Source organism: Gopherus evgoodei, unplaced genomic scaffold (assembly GCF_007399415.2).
Source record: "Gopherus evgoodei ecotype Sinaloan lineage unplaced genomic scaffold, rGopEvg1_v1.p scaffold_32_arrow_ctg1, whole genome shotgun sequence".
In the NCBI taxonomy this organism is placed as follows: Eukaryota; Metazoa; Chordata; order Testudines; family Testudinidae; genus Gopherus; species Gopherus evgoodei.
This window is the reverse complement of record NW_022059994.1, coordinates 924,664-938,156: the sequence shown is the minus strand read 5'-3', so window position 1 is coordinate 938,156 and position 13,493 is coordinate 924,664.

Here is a 13,493-nt window from a genome sequence, read left to right as displayed (position 1 = left end):
TAAAATATATATGTTGAATTCTGATTTGGGGTCCATAGGAATGGAGCAACTCCTTTGATTGTCAAACAGGTACATTCCTGGGGGTTAAAGCAAAGAAACAGTGAAAGTATATGGCAATACAAATTGTCTCCTTTATGTCTTAAGGCAGGCACTGGTCCCTGGGAAGGGAGGTGGAAGGATGCCATATCTTATACCGACATGTGCCAATTTTCATAAACTCAAGATTGGATCTATGGGAAGAACGTTCCCTACAGAAGAGACTGATACAATAGGAACATCAATCTGAAACATTGAATGAAACATAATTATTCAGTTATTGCTTCAACATCTGGCATTTCTCCTGACCAAGCATATCTTAGCAAAGGCAGTTATCTTGTTTACCCCAGCTTTCTCTTAGCTGATCATTATTTGCTAGGCCTCTGGTCTCTTGACCAACTCTGGATTTTGGGTCTGAGAAAGAGCTGGCACAATCTATATGCCAGGTTGTTATATAAAATGCACATGGATTTTAACCCTTCACACACCATAGTCTCTGTGATCATTGCCTGTGGAGTTTCTATCATGCCGTCTCTATGACCCTGGAGGTTGCTTCCAGTCTCAACTCTGCACCGTCTGGACTGTCAAAGCACAGAGAGCATTGGGTGAGCGTGGTAGAGAAGCTGATCTCATCACTGCCTTCAGTGCCACTGAGACATGGGGTGGAACAGCCCAGTGGAAATGGAAAAATGGGTTTCTCTAGCCAAGTAATCCCAGCACCTATGGCCTGGAGGACTCCTGTCTACCCAACCTCTGGCCTCTTAGCTCTATGACCCCTGGAAGCTCCTCTCCCATCCCTCCGTGCAGCACCAGGGATGGGAGGGGGTGGGGGGGAAGAACCCCTGGAGCTGCAGGAAGAGCAGAGGGGCCCTGAGGGGCAGATGTGGGGGCTGCAGATCAGAACTGAAGGAGGGGCTGGGGGCAGAAGTGATGTGGGGTAGAATTAACAGCCAAGCTGGGGACAGGCAGATGTGGGGGTGGCAGGGACACAGAATTAATTGGAGTTTTGGGGAGAAGCTGGAGGCTCTGCACCAGCAAGGATACTAGCAGAGGGAGAGCTAGGGACTGGGGAGTGTGCATCACCCCAATATCCAGTAGAAATGTATGCCTAGCATAGACACGACCTACATTGACAGAGAGGCAGTAGTTAGGGCAACAAAGAATTCTTCCCTTGACCTACCTGCGTCTACACAGGGGTTAGATCAACCTAACTACATCACACAGGTGTGACATTTTTCACAGTTCTGAGTAATGTAGCTAAGCTGACCTAAGGTTTAGGGGTGGACCAGGCCTCAGGATGAACAAGGGTATGTCTACACTACAGTGAATAGAGTGGCACCGCTACAACGCTACAGCTGTGTCCCTGAAGGGCCCTAGTGTAGATGCATCCTGCATTGACAGAAGGTTTTTCCATCGCTCTAGTTAATCCAGGGGTGAAAGTAATTTACAGGATTTACCGGTACTGCCGGAGTCCTGAGGGGGGCGTGGCCTCATCCGGAAGAGGCGTGGCCTCTCAAGATTTAAAGGCTCTGGGGCACCGGCTGTGGCTGGGAGACCCAGGGCCTTTAAATCAACCAGGGGCAAACTAAAGGGCCCAGGGCTCTGGCCGCCAGGGGGAACCCTGAGCTTTGCAGGGCTGAGGCAGGGATTTAAAGGGCCCAGAGCTCCTGCCGCTGAGAGGAGCCCTGAGCCCCTTAAATCCTGGCCCTAGTCTAGCCGCCAAAGCCATGGCTGGGATTTAAAGGGCTCTGGGCTGCCCGCAGCCGCGGGGAGCTCTGAGCCCTTTAAATCCCAGCCCCAGCCCGGTCGCTGGAGCTGTGGCCGGGATTTAAAGGGCTGTGGTGGTTCAACCACACTACCAATAGCAATGTGGCCGCGGCACCAATGGGGCGGCTTGTGCTAGCCGCTGGATTACAATCCAGCCCCACTCCTGCCTGGACACCTACTGTGTAGTGTCACGGAGTCACCGGGCGATGCTCTGGAACTGCTCCCCACCAAGCCAGTCAGGACTTTGGGGAGCCTCCTCTCCCTGGGAGCAGACTTGTTCAGGGCAAGAAGCTCACACAGCTTCACCTCCTGGGTCTCTCCTTGGAGCATTCAGCATCCTCTGCCCCTCCGTGCGCTTCCCACAGCGAGTCCACCCCAGCGGGGTCCTGGGGAAGCCACCGGGTTCTGCACCCCCACTTTGCAGTCAGACGTGACTCTCAGCCAGCCAGTAAAACAGAGGTTTATTCGATGACAGGAACAGGGTCTAAAACAGAGCTTGTAGATACAGTGAACCAGACCCCTCGGCTGGGTCCATTCTGGGGGGCAGTGAGCTAGACCCCCAGGTCTGCCCTCCAGCCTTGACCCCAGCCAGCTCCAGACTAACAATCCCTCCCAGCCTCTCCTCTCTGTTCAGCCCCTTTCCCGGGCCAGGAGGCCACCTGATCCCTTTGTCTCCAACACCTTCAGCTGGCACCTTTGCAGAGGGAGGGGCCCAGGCCATCAGTTGCTAGGAGACAGAGTGCCAGGCATTTAGGTGCACTGGCCCTTGGCTCTGCCAGATATTTAAGAACTTTCCCAGTTCGTCACATGTAGACAGACCCTGACTCTGAGCTTGTGTGTCCTTGTTTGTTTCCTTCCCCCTTTTCTTTTCATTCCCTTTCCGTTTCTTTACACCCCACTGCTCCCGTTCCCTGCCTATGTAGTTCCTGCTTCCTTCTTTCCTTATCTTTCTCCTGCTCCTCCTCCTGGGCTCTCCTTTCTCTTCACCCCATTCTGCACCTGTACAGCTGATATGAGGTTGGATACTTCTGACACAGAGAACAGAAGCCCAGAGATCCCAGCAGCCATGGCTTCAGTGGTTCCTGTCCAGGAAATCCAAGAGGAAACCAAATGTCCCATCTGTCCACAGTATCTGACGGACCCAGCGACCACACACTGTGAGCACAACTTCTGCCGAGGCTGCATCACCCAGCTGGGCTCAGCCCTTTGGGCTGCCCCAGCTGCAGAGCCTGAATCCAGAAAGTGCTCTCCAGAGTAATTGTCATCTGGCAAATATAGTGGGAAAAATCAGACAACTGGATTTCAAACCAGGAAAAGAGAATCTGTGTGAGATGCAGGATGTTCTGTGAAGAGATTGGGGAAGCTGTGTGTGTGGCTTGTGAGAGATCCCTAGAGCACAGATCTCACATGGTGCTGCTCATGGAGGAGGCTGCCCAGAAATACAAGGTAGGACACACTCAGAATCTCTGAGAGCCACAGAGTCTCCCAATTTCCCAGATTTTCTCCCCTGATTTCTGGTTCCACCCAAATCTCTGCCCTGCAGGCTCTTTCCTCTAGGCAGGTGCAGGGAGCCCTGGCCACTGATGCTGCCCCAGCCTGTCAACCCCGCACTGTTCTTTAGAGAGAGGTGGGCACCAGAGCTCTGGGTGAGGCACTTTCCTTGCACAGAAGATTGAAGGAAGATGTGTCCGTCCTGCTGCCAGGCAGGAATGGAAGGAATGAGCTGCTCCTACCACATCCCTGACAGCCCAGGCACTGCCAGCAGGGCATCCACATTAATCATGGACACGGCCGCCCTCGCTTTGCTGCATGTAACATACATGAGTGGGTTTAAACACAGGTACTAAGGGGTATTCCCTAGGGACCCAACTCTGGAGTCACAGGATTAAAACAGATCCTCAGGTTTCATCATAAAAAAATCAGCAATCAAAAAGGAACCTTCTAGCCCCTATGATTGAAAAGATACATTTGAAAATGTGGCCTGAGTATAACTGACATGGAGATCCTGAGCCAATAGCTCTGAGAGGAGGGAACTGCCCCGTCCATCGCAATGGGCTTTTCTACTCAGCACAATTAGGTTGACTTAAGTTAGGTCGCAGGTCCTTAAGTTACAGGCACTGCAGGAATTAAATTGATTGTTGATGTCCACGCTGCCCTCCTGCCACTGGTGCAAGGGTGCGTTCACCAACTGACATTTGGCATTGTGGGGCACTGACAGCCAGAGGGTGGGGCATTGACAGCTGCTCGGGGCTCACGGCTGGAGCCCACCTCCACCCCATCCATGGACTTGGAGAGGAAAAGTGAAATACTAACAGCCGTGAAACTAAGAAAGTCAATTTCATGGCTTGTAGGCTCCCTGCTGTGAAACAATCCTGTGCCCCGGGGGGGAGGCTCCAGCTGTGATTCCAGGTACCAACTGACAGCTGGGGGCCCCAGCTGTGAGCCTGGAGCCTGGCTGACATCTCAGGATATCAGCACTTGGGCGGGAGGACTCCAGCATTTAGCCCAGCTGTCAGCTGGGGTGAGGGTGGGGGCAGCTGTCAGCCCTGCGCAGATGTGAACAACTGCTCTGGGGTCCTCATCCACCATAGGGGTCAACTCTGCTCTGCACTCACCAGCAGCTCCCCACCCTGCCTCCCCACCCCCAGCTTACCTCCACTCCACCTCCTCCTCCTCCTCCCCCGAGCACGCTGCGTTCCCGCTTCTCCCCCTAGCTCCTATTGCTTGCGCCACGAAACAGCTGTTTTGCGGTGGCAAGCGCTGGGAGGGAGGGGGGAGGAGGGGGAATGCGGTGCGCTCCAGGGAAGAGGCGGGACCAGGGCAGGGATTTGGGGAAGGAGTCCAATAGGAGCAGGGAGGGGGTGGAGTTGGGGCAGGGGCTTTGGGGGGAAGTGGTTGGAATGGGGGCGAGACAGGGGTGGAGTCGGGGCAGGGCTGTGGGTGTCAAGCACCCACCGGCGCCGGGAAAAGTTGGCACCTGTGTCATCCACCACTCTCCAGCTGGGAGCTAGGGGCGTGTGGCAGGCAGGGAAGAAGGCAGTGTGCCCAGGTCCCCGTACCAAGCAGCTTACAGATACTGAGGTTCCTGCCCCAAGGAGTTTGCAGTCTATAAAGATGAGTAGAGACAAATTCCCCCTCCCCTCCAAATAAGCATTTGTGCATGGACTTTATTTTCAAACATAGTTTGAGAAGCTTTTGAATTTTCTCTTGTTCTAAGATTGCATTTACCCAAAATACATAACAGCCCTTTGACAGAGGCAGACCTTTTTTAAAAAAATAGATTTCTACCCAGGACCATGGTTGAACTCAGTGTCTGTGTATTACTCAGGTTCAATGGCTGCAAAATTCAGTTTTGACGCTCTCTGAGTCGTTGTTAGCTAGCTTTCAACCAGAGCTGCCCAGAGGATTCAGGGGGCCTGGGGCAAAGCAATTTCAGGGGGCCCTTCTATAAAAGAAAGTTGCAATACTATAGAATACTATATTCTCATGGGGGCCCTTGCAGGGCCTGGGACAAATTGCCCACTTGCCCCCCATTCCCCTCTGGGTGGCCCTGCTTTCAACCCCCTACACTTCTCTCTCTCTCCACATGCTCAGTGTAGACCAGCCCTAAGATTTAAGGGAGAATGAGTGAAAAAAGAAGACCAGGAGGTTACACATCAAACACCAGGTATAACAGGATTCAGATAGACTCATAGTCGTTAAGGTCAGAAGGACCATTATGATTATCTAGTCTGACCTCCTGCACAATGCAGGCCACAGAATCTCACCCATTCACTCCTGTAACAAACCCCTAACCTATGTCTGAGTTACTGAAGTCCTCAAATCGTGGGTTAAAGACCTCAAGCTGCAGAGAATCCTCCAGCAAGTGACCCATGCCCCATGCTGCAGAGGAAGGTGAAAACCCCCCAGGGCTTCTGCCAATCTGCCCTGGAGGAAAATTCCTTCTCGACTCCAAATATGGTGATCAGCTAAACCCTGAGCATGTGGGCAAGACTCCCCAGCCAGCACCCAGGAAAGAATTCTTTGTAGAAACTCAGATCGCATCCCATGTAACATCCCATCACAGACCACAGGGCATAGATAGTCTAAGTTTAACTGTAAGCAGAGTCAGGATAAGCTCTACACTGACATCTGGTGGAAAGAAGTTCAGAGAGTGTATTTGCATAGGTACGCCCACCCTATCCCAGACTCCCAAGCTGTGGGATTGCTTGGTGACAAATTGCTCACCCTCAGTTGGGTGGTACTGGCTAGACATGGGTTCCAAAACCCAGAGACTTGAGAGAGTGGCTGGGGGCAGGTATTTGTGCCTGGTGGTGCAGTTTCCTTGTGGAGCTAGAAGCACCAGTTGCACCCCCTCCTCTCTCCGTTGTGGAATGTCAGAGTTGATATTTTTATTCCCTTAAGAATTTAAATACAGGTTACTGAGCTGAAATCACTTTGGGCTAATGGTGCACTTGCACTGGGGCTCCCCCACAAAGAGCTGAGATCACTAAGAGTTGAAATCACTAAAGAGCTGAGAGCACTGAGTACTGTACTAACTAGTGGGGGAGCCTGAAGATATGCTGTGGAACAGAGCGGCTGGCGAAGTGGAGTAGCTGTGGGGATGGCTGGTGGCAGCAGAGTGGCTGGCAGGGTGGAGTAGCTGTGGGATGGGTGGAGCGGCCCACACAGCGAGCGGAGCTGAGCAGTTTGCAGAGAGAACTGGAGCAGCTCATGGAGCAGAGCAGCTGGTGGAGCAGCGTGCAGCGGCTGGTAAAGCGGAGCAGTTCGTGGAGAAGGCGGAAGCAGAACCCACGGAGAGGCAGGGCAGTTGGCCCTGGACCATGTAAGGTGCCCCTTTCTATCCAGGCTGGGGGGGAGGGACCTCTACAGATAAACTCTTGGACTCTGGGGTGGCATTGACCAGAAACTTTTGGGTTGTTGGACTTTGGGGTGATTGGACTTAAAACCCTAAGGGGAAAAAGGACAGTGCCAAACGTACTTGGAGGTGGGTTTTTGTTTATGGTTTGTGTTATAACCCTGTTCGTGGTGTTTCTCCAAGGGGATGCCGCATTAATTCCTTCCTTTATTAAAAAGATTTTGCTACACTCAGACTCCGTGCTTGCGAGAGGGGAAGTATTGCCTCCTAGAGGCGCCCAGGGGGGTGTGGTATGTGAGTGTCCCAGGTCACTGGGTGGGGGCTCGAGCCGGTTATACATTGTGTTACTGAAACGGAACCCCTGGATACTGAACCCGGCCCTTGTTGCTGCCAACTCAGAGGGGCAGAAGGGTTACATTTTTGGGGGCTCGTCCGGGATGCCTGGGTCAGTACCCCTCGCAAGCACCTGTTGAGTGTTCCATTGTAATGGGAAATAATTGTGTTTATATTTTGAGGAAACTACTGTTTGTATAATGGCTAATATGTCGGGTTTGTTGGGCTCCAGTCCTGCAGCCTCTAGCTCAGGGGCGGCAGATTCAGCCTATGATTGGGCAAACGCACTGGGGCATATATTGGAAAAGATTGTGTTGGCCTATGCTACGTCGAACTCTTGTCGTAAGTTAAGGTTATTTGATGGGGAAGAGGAGTTTGAACTCTGGTCGGAGCATACTACTGAAATGCTGTGGGATTGGGCTGTACCCGATGTAGAAAAGCGACGATGTCTAATAGAGAGCCTTAGTGGCCCAGCATTAGATGTAATTCGCACCCTGAAGCTCATTGACCCTGAGGTCAGTGTGAAGGGCTGCCTAGAGGCCCTTGATAAGACCTTTGGGAGCGTAGAGGGCCCTGAGGACAGTTACTGTAAATTCCTTAATTCCCGACAGCAAAGGGGTGAGAAAATTTCAGCCTATATACAGAGGCTGGAGAGACTACTTCAGAGAGCTGTTATGAGGGGAGCAGTGACTGCTGAGCAGATGGATCAGACCAGACTGGCTCAAGTTGTAAGAGGGACTCAGTATCAGAACCCAATCCTACTTCATCTCCGACTAAGAGAACGGCAGGAACATCCCCCAAGTTACTCCCAGCTGATAAAGGAGGTCAGGGAAGAAGAAGAAAGGCAGGCAGCCAGCGAGTGTTGGGAAGCCCAAACATTGGAACCAGCCAGCACGACGCCACCGCCAATGGCCAGTGTACTGATGGTGAGCACCACAGAGGAACTTGCCCAACAAATGCAAGTCCTGACAGAACGGATAGCTGAGCTGCAAAGCATCATTGACCAAGCTAAGATTTCCAGGAATAAGGAGCCTCAGACTGTGACGATAGAGAAGTCAGTATCTAGAGTCACCGTCCCACCTTGCCGAATGGGGAAAGGACAATTCTTTTGCTACCGGTGTGGTCAGGATGGGCACAGTGCTGCTAACTGCCATAAGGAAGAGAACCCCTCTTTAGTGTATGAAAAGCTGAGGATTAGTTGGAAGAGATCCAGTAGCTGTCGGAAGGTCCGGGGACAGAGACCACCTAGGCCTAGAGGATTTGAAGATTCCCCCAGAAGAGACCATCCAGCTGGGATCCCTGCAGGACTGATAGGGCCTCGAGCAGAGGTCATGGTAAGGATTGAAGGGGCGGAGTGTAAAGTGGTGCTTGGCACTGGATCTCAAGTGACTATTATATTTCAGTCATTCTACCAACAGATGCTTAGGCACCTGGCCATACAGCCACTGACTGGCATTGGTCTGTGTGGCCTCAGCATGGATGAATACCCCTATCAAGGGTATGTCATAGTGCACCTGGAATTCCCAGAGGAGTTTGCTGGGGTAATATGCCCTGACCTGAAAGGGACCTCTGATGTGTCTGTGCTGATAGGGACCAACTCCAGCCTCTTTAGGATAATGGCCGATTACTGCAGACAGCAAGCAGGAGACCAATATTTGAACACCTTGGTGATACACACACACTGTGCCGCGGCTTACGGAAAAATTGAGGACACAAGAAAAGTGATGCCTGATTTGCCAGTAGGAGCACTGAGGTATGCGGGCCCAGTCCCTTTAGTGGTGCCTGCCATGTCAGAAAAGGAGGTGATTGTCAGGAGTACCTGCCTAAAAGGCAGTAAGGGAACATTAGCTGTGGTAGAGCAGCCAAACAAGGGAGGGCTCCCAGAAGGAGTGCTGGTTCTCAGTGGAGTCATAACCCTACCTGCTGAAGCCCAGGAGGAGGTGACGATACTGGTTGCTAATGAAACACGCTGTGATGTGTTTGTAAAACCAGGGCAGAAGATTGAAGACATCTTTGAGCCTGAAAGCGTTGTGAGACCCCAGTGTGAAGCTGAAGTTCCAATGATAGATCCTGCGAAGTTTGACTTCGGGGACTCACCGCTGTCTGAGGAGTGGAAGGATCGCCTGAGGAAGAAGCTTTGCGAGAGATCCAAGGTGTTCTCACTACATGAGTGGGACGTGGGATGTGCAAAGGGAGTGGAACACCATATCAGGCTACAAGATCCCTGACCCTTCAGGGAGAGGTCTAGGAGGATTGCCCTCTCTGAGATGGAAGACGTGCGCCATCATCTTCAAGAGCTGATTGCGAATGGTATCATCACAGAGTCACGAAGCCCCTATGCCTCACCCATTGTGGTCGTTCATAAGAAGAGTGGAAAAATCCGGATGTGTATTGACTACCGCACCCTAAACAGGCGCACTACAGTTGATCAATACACCATGCCTCGAGTACAAGATGCCTTGGACTGTTTGCTGGGTAGTCAGTGGTTCTCTGTGTTGGATCTTCGGAGTGGATACTACCAGATCCCTCTTGGAGAAGAGGATAAGGAGAAGACAGCCTTCATCTGCCCGTTAGGGTTCTACCAGTTCGAACGCATGCCACAAGGGATTTCTGGGGCCCCTGCCACATTTCAACGACTTATGGAAAAAGTCGTGGGAGACATGAATTTACTGCAGGTGTTAGTTTACTTGGATGACCTGATTGTGTTTGGAAGAACCCTGGAGGAACATGAAGAAAGACTTCTTAAAGTGCTCGATAGGTTGGAGGCATACGGTTTGAAGCTTTCAATCGATAAATGCCAGTTCTGCCAAACCTCAGTGAAGTATGTAGGTCACATCGTGTCCCAAGAGGGTGTGAGTACTGACCCCGATAAAATAGAAGCACTCACTACCTGGCCACGTCCCAGTAACTACAGAGAACTCAAGACGTTTCTTGGATTTAGTGGCTACTACCGCAGATTTGTGAAGAACTATGCTACGATTGTAAAACCTCTGAATGATCTTACCAGGGGATACCAGTCCAACAAGAACAAATCTAAGACCCAGAATAAGCGGAGGCCTCCAAAGCCTCCTTTGCAGAGACACTATGGCCCCTTCGAACCATTTGGGCCGCAGTGGGATGAAAGATGTGAGAGGGCTTTTTGGGAAATCATTACTTGCCTAACTCATGCTCCCATCCTAGTCTTTGCTGACCCAAGCAAACCATTTATGCTGCATACTGATGCCAGTTTGGAGGGTCTGGGAGCAGTACTGTATCAGGAAGTGGAAGGCAAACGCAAACCAGTAGCCTTTGCCAGCCGAGGACTGTCTGACAGTGAAACTCGCTACCCCATCCACAAGCTGGAGTTCTTGGCCTTGAAATGGGCCATCACTGAGAAATTTCGAGACTACTTGTACGGTGCTCAGTTCCAGGTGTGGACAGACAACAACCCACTGACCTATGTGTTAACAAGTGCTAAATTGGATGCTACAGGCCAGAGATGGGTGGCTGCCTTGGCTAGCTATGAGTTCAGTATTCAATACCGATCGGGGAGGAGCAAAGTAGATGCAGATGCCTTGTCCAGACGTCCGCAGGCACCTGATGTCGCTGTGATACCCACGGATGGCGTGAGAGCTATCTGCAGTGTGAGTCGCTGAGAGCCGGAGGCCCCTGAGAGCCTTCATGGATGTGTTGCTGAAGCTTTGGGCCTGCCCCCTGAATGCGTGCCTTCTGCTTCAGTGAACTATATTGCTTTGGACCAATCTCCCTTGCCCATGCTCAATGCAGCTGACTGGCAGGAAGCCCAGCTGCAAGATGTTGACATTTGTGATACACTACTTGCCAAAAGAGAGGGGCGAGGCCCAGCTGCAGTTGTCCCACCGACCCCAGAGGGTAAACTACTATTGAGAGAATGGACCAAACTGAAACTGATTCAGGGAGTGCTGCACCGCATGACCACAGACCCTCTACAAAAGCAACGGAATCAACTAGTGCTGCCAAAAGAGTACAGAGCCCTGGCCATGAGGGCCCTGCATGATGACTTTGGACATTTAGGGATGGAGAGGACCCTGGAACTTATCCGCAGTAGGTTCTATTGGCCTCGGATGGCCGAAGATGTTCGCAGAAAATGTGACACCTGCGCTCGATGTGTTCAAAGGAAAACTCTGCCCACAAGGGCCGCATATCTGAAGAACATCACCAGCAACAAACCTCTGGAGCTGGTTTGCATTGATTTCTTGTCCTTAGAAGTAGACAAGAGGAATATTGGGAACATTCTAGTAGTGACCGACCATTATACGCGATATGCACAGGCATACCCCACACATGATCAGAAGGCCACTACCGTCGCTCGAGTATTGTGGGAAAAATATTTCTCAGTTTATGGATTCCCAGCCCGGATACACTCGGATCAGGGACGAGATTTTGAGAGTCACCTTCTGAAGGAGATGCTGAGGATAGCAGGTATTAAAAAGTTGAGGACAACGCCTTACCACCCACAAGGTGATCCTCAGCCAGAGAGGTTCAACCGAACCCTATTGGATATGTTAGGGACTTTGCGGCCAGAGCAGAAGGCAACCTGGAGCCAACATGTTGCATTTCTGGTGCACGCCTACAATGCCACAAAGAACGATGCTACGGGGGTCACCCCATATCTCTTAATGTTTGGGCGAGAACCAAGACTACCCATATATTTGTGCTTTGGTGTATCAGAGGATGGCGATAGCTATGAAACCCATCAGCAATATGTATCCCGACTACGAGAAAAGCTACGGGATGCTTATCACTTAGCTACGTCTGCAGCTCGGAAGAACGCAGACCGCAACAAACAGCGATATGATGCTAGGGTGCGTCTGCAAGAACTCCAGCCAGGGGACAGAGTCCTGCTGCGAAATTTGGGTATTGCTGGCAAACACAAGATAGCTGACAGATGGAAGGCAATACCTTACTTAGTGATAGAAAAGCTAGGAGACCTGCTGGTCTACAAGATCAAACCTGAAGAGGGTACAGGGCAGACCAAAACCGTGCATAGAAACCTTTTGCTTCCTGTGGGAGAATTGGTAGGCAGCCCTTATGAGATGGGCCACAACAGGGCAACTGGGCAGAACGAAGGTGCTGTACCAAAGCCGCCTTCCAACGTGGACAGCCGGCCTCCTGCAGCTAACCTACCCCTACTCAGCACATCTGACAGTGAGTCTGAGGAGGAAGACACAACCATGGTGTATCCTGGGATGAAGACAAGATTTCAGTCTCGATCCACTGAATCAGAAGAGAGCACATCCTCTTCCGCCCTAAACCCTATGGCAGAAGTATTTAGGCCCATTCCTGACATCCCTAAGCCACTGGTGGGACCCCCGTGTAATGACTTACACAGATTATTGGACAGTGGTGACATACAGATGGAGGATGTCCAGAGCACCTGCGACCCTCCACTGTTAGAACTAGAAATGCAAGGGCCTATGCCAGTACTCGAGGGGAACTCACCGGAAACCTCCCCATCCATCACTCAAGAGGATGTCCCCTCTACCATAGCAACAGAGATTCTCAATAGGCGAGACAGGGTAATAAGACCAGTGAAACGGTTAACTTACGATGCACCTGGGGTGATTAGTGAGGAGCCTATACATTTAGCACACAGGTTTGTGAAAGCTAAAGTGGGCTATCTAATGCCTTTTGGAGGGGACCAATAAGTTGGTATAGTAGGGAATGTGATTTGTCGGGACGACAAATTCTTGGCTGGCGGGAGGATGTAAGCAGAGTCAGGATAAGCTCTACACTGACATCTGGTGGAAAGAAGTTCAGAGAGTGTATTTGCATAGGTACGCCCACCCTATCCCAGACTCCCAAGCTGTGGGATTGCTTGGTGACAAATTGCTCACCCTCAGTTGGGTGGTACTGACTAGACATGGGACATGGGTTCCAAAACCCAGGGAATTGAGAGAGGCTGGGGACAGGTATTTGTGTCTGGTGGTGCAGTTGCCTTGTGGAGCCAGAAGCACCAGTTGTACTGCCTCCTCTCTCCACTGTGGAATGTCAGAGTTGATTTTTTTATTCCCTTAAGAATGTAAATACAGGTTACTGAGCTGAAATCACTTTGGGCTAATGGTGCACTTGCACTGGGGCTCCCCCACAAAGAGCTGTGGTCACTAAGAGTTGAAATCACTAAAGAGCTGAAATAACTGAGCTGAGAGCACTGAGTACTGTGCTAACTAGTGGGGGAGCCTGAAGATATGCTGTGGAACAGAGCGGCTGGCGAAGTGGAGTAGCTGTGGGGATGGCTGGTGGCAGCAGAGCGGCTGGCAGAGTGGAGTAGCTGTGGGATGGGTGGAGCGGCCCACAGAGCGAGCGGAGCCGAGCAGTTTGCAGAGAGAACTGGAGCAGCTCATGGAGCAGAGCAGCTGGTGGAGCGGAGCAGTTTCTGAGGACGGCTGGAGAAGCAGTGTGCAGCGGCTGGTGAAGTGGAGCAGTTCGTGGAGAAGGCGGAAGCAGAACCCACGGAGAGGCAGGGCAGTTGGCCCTGGAC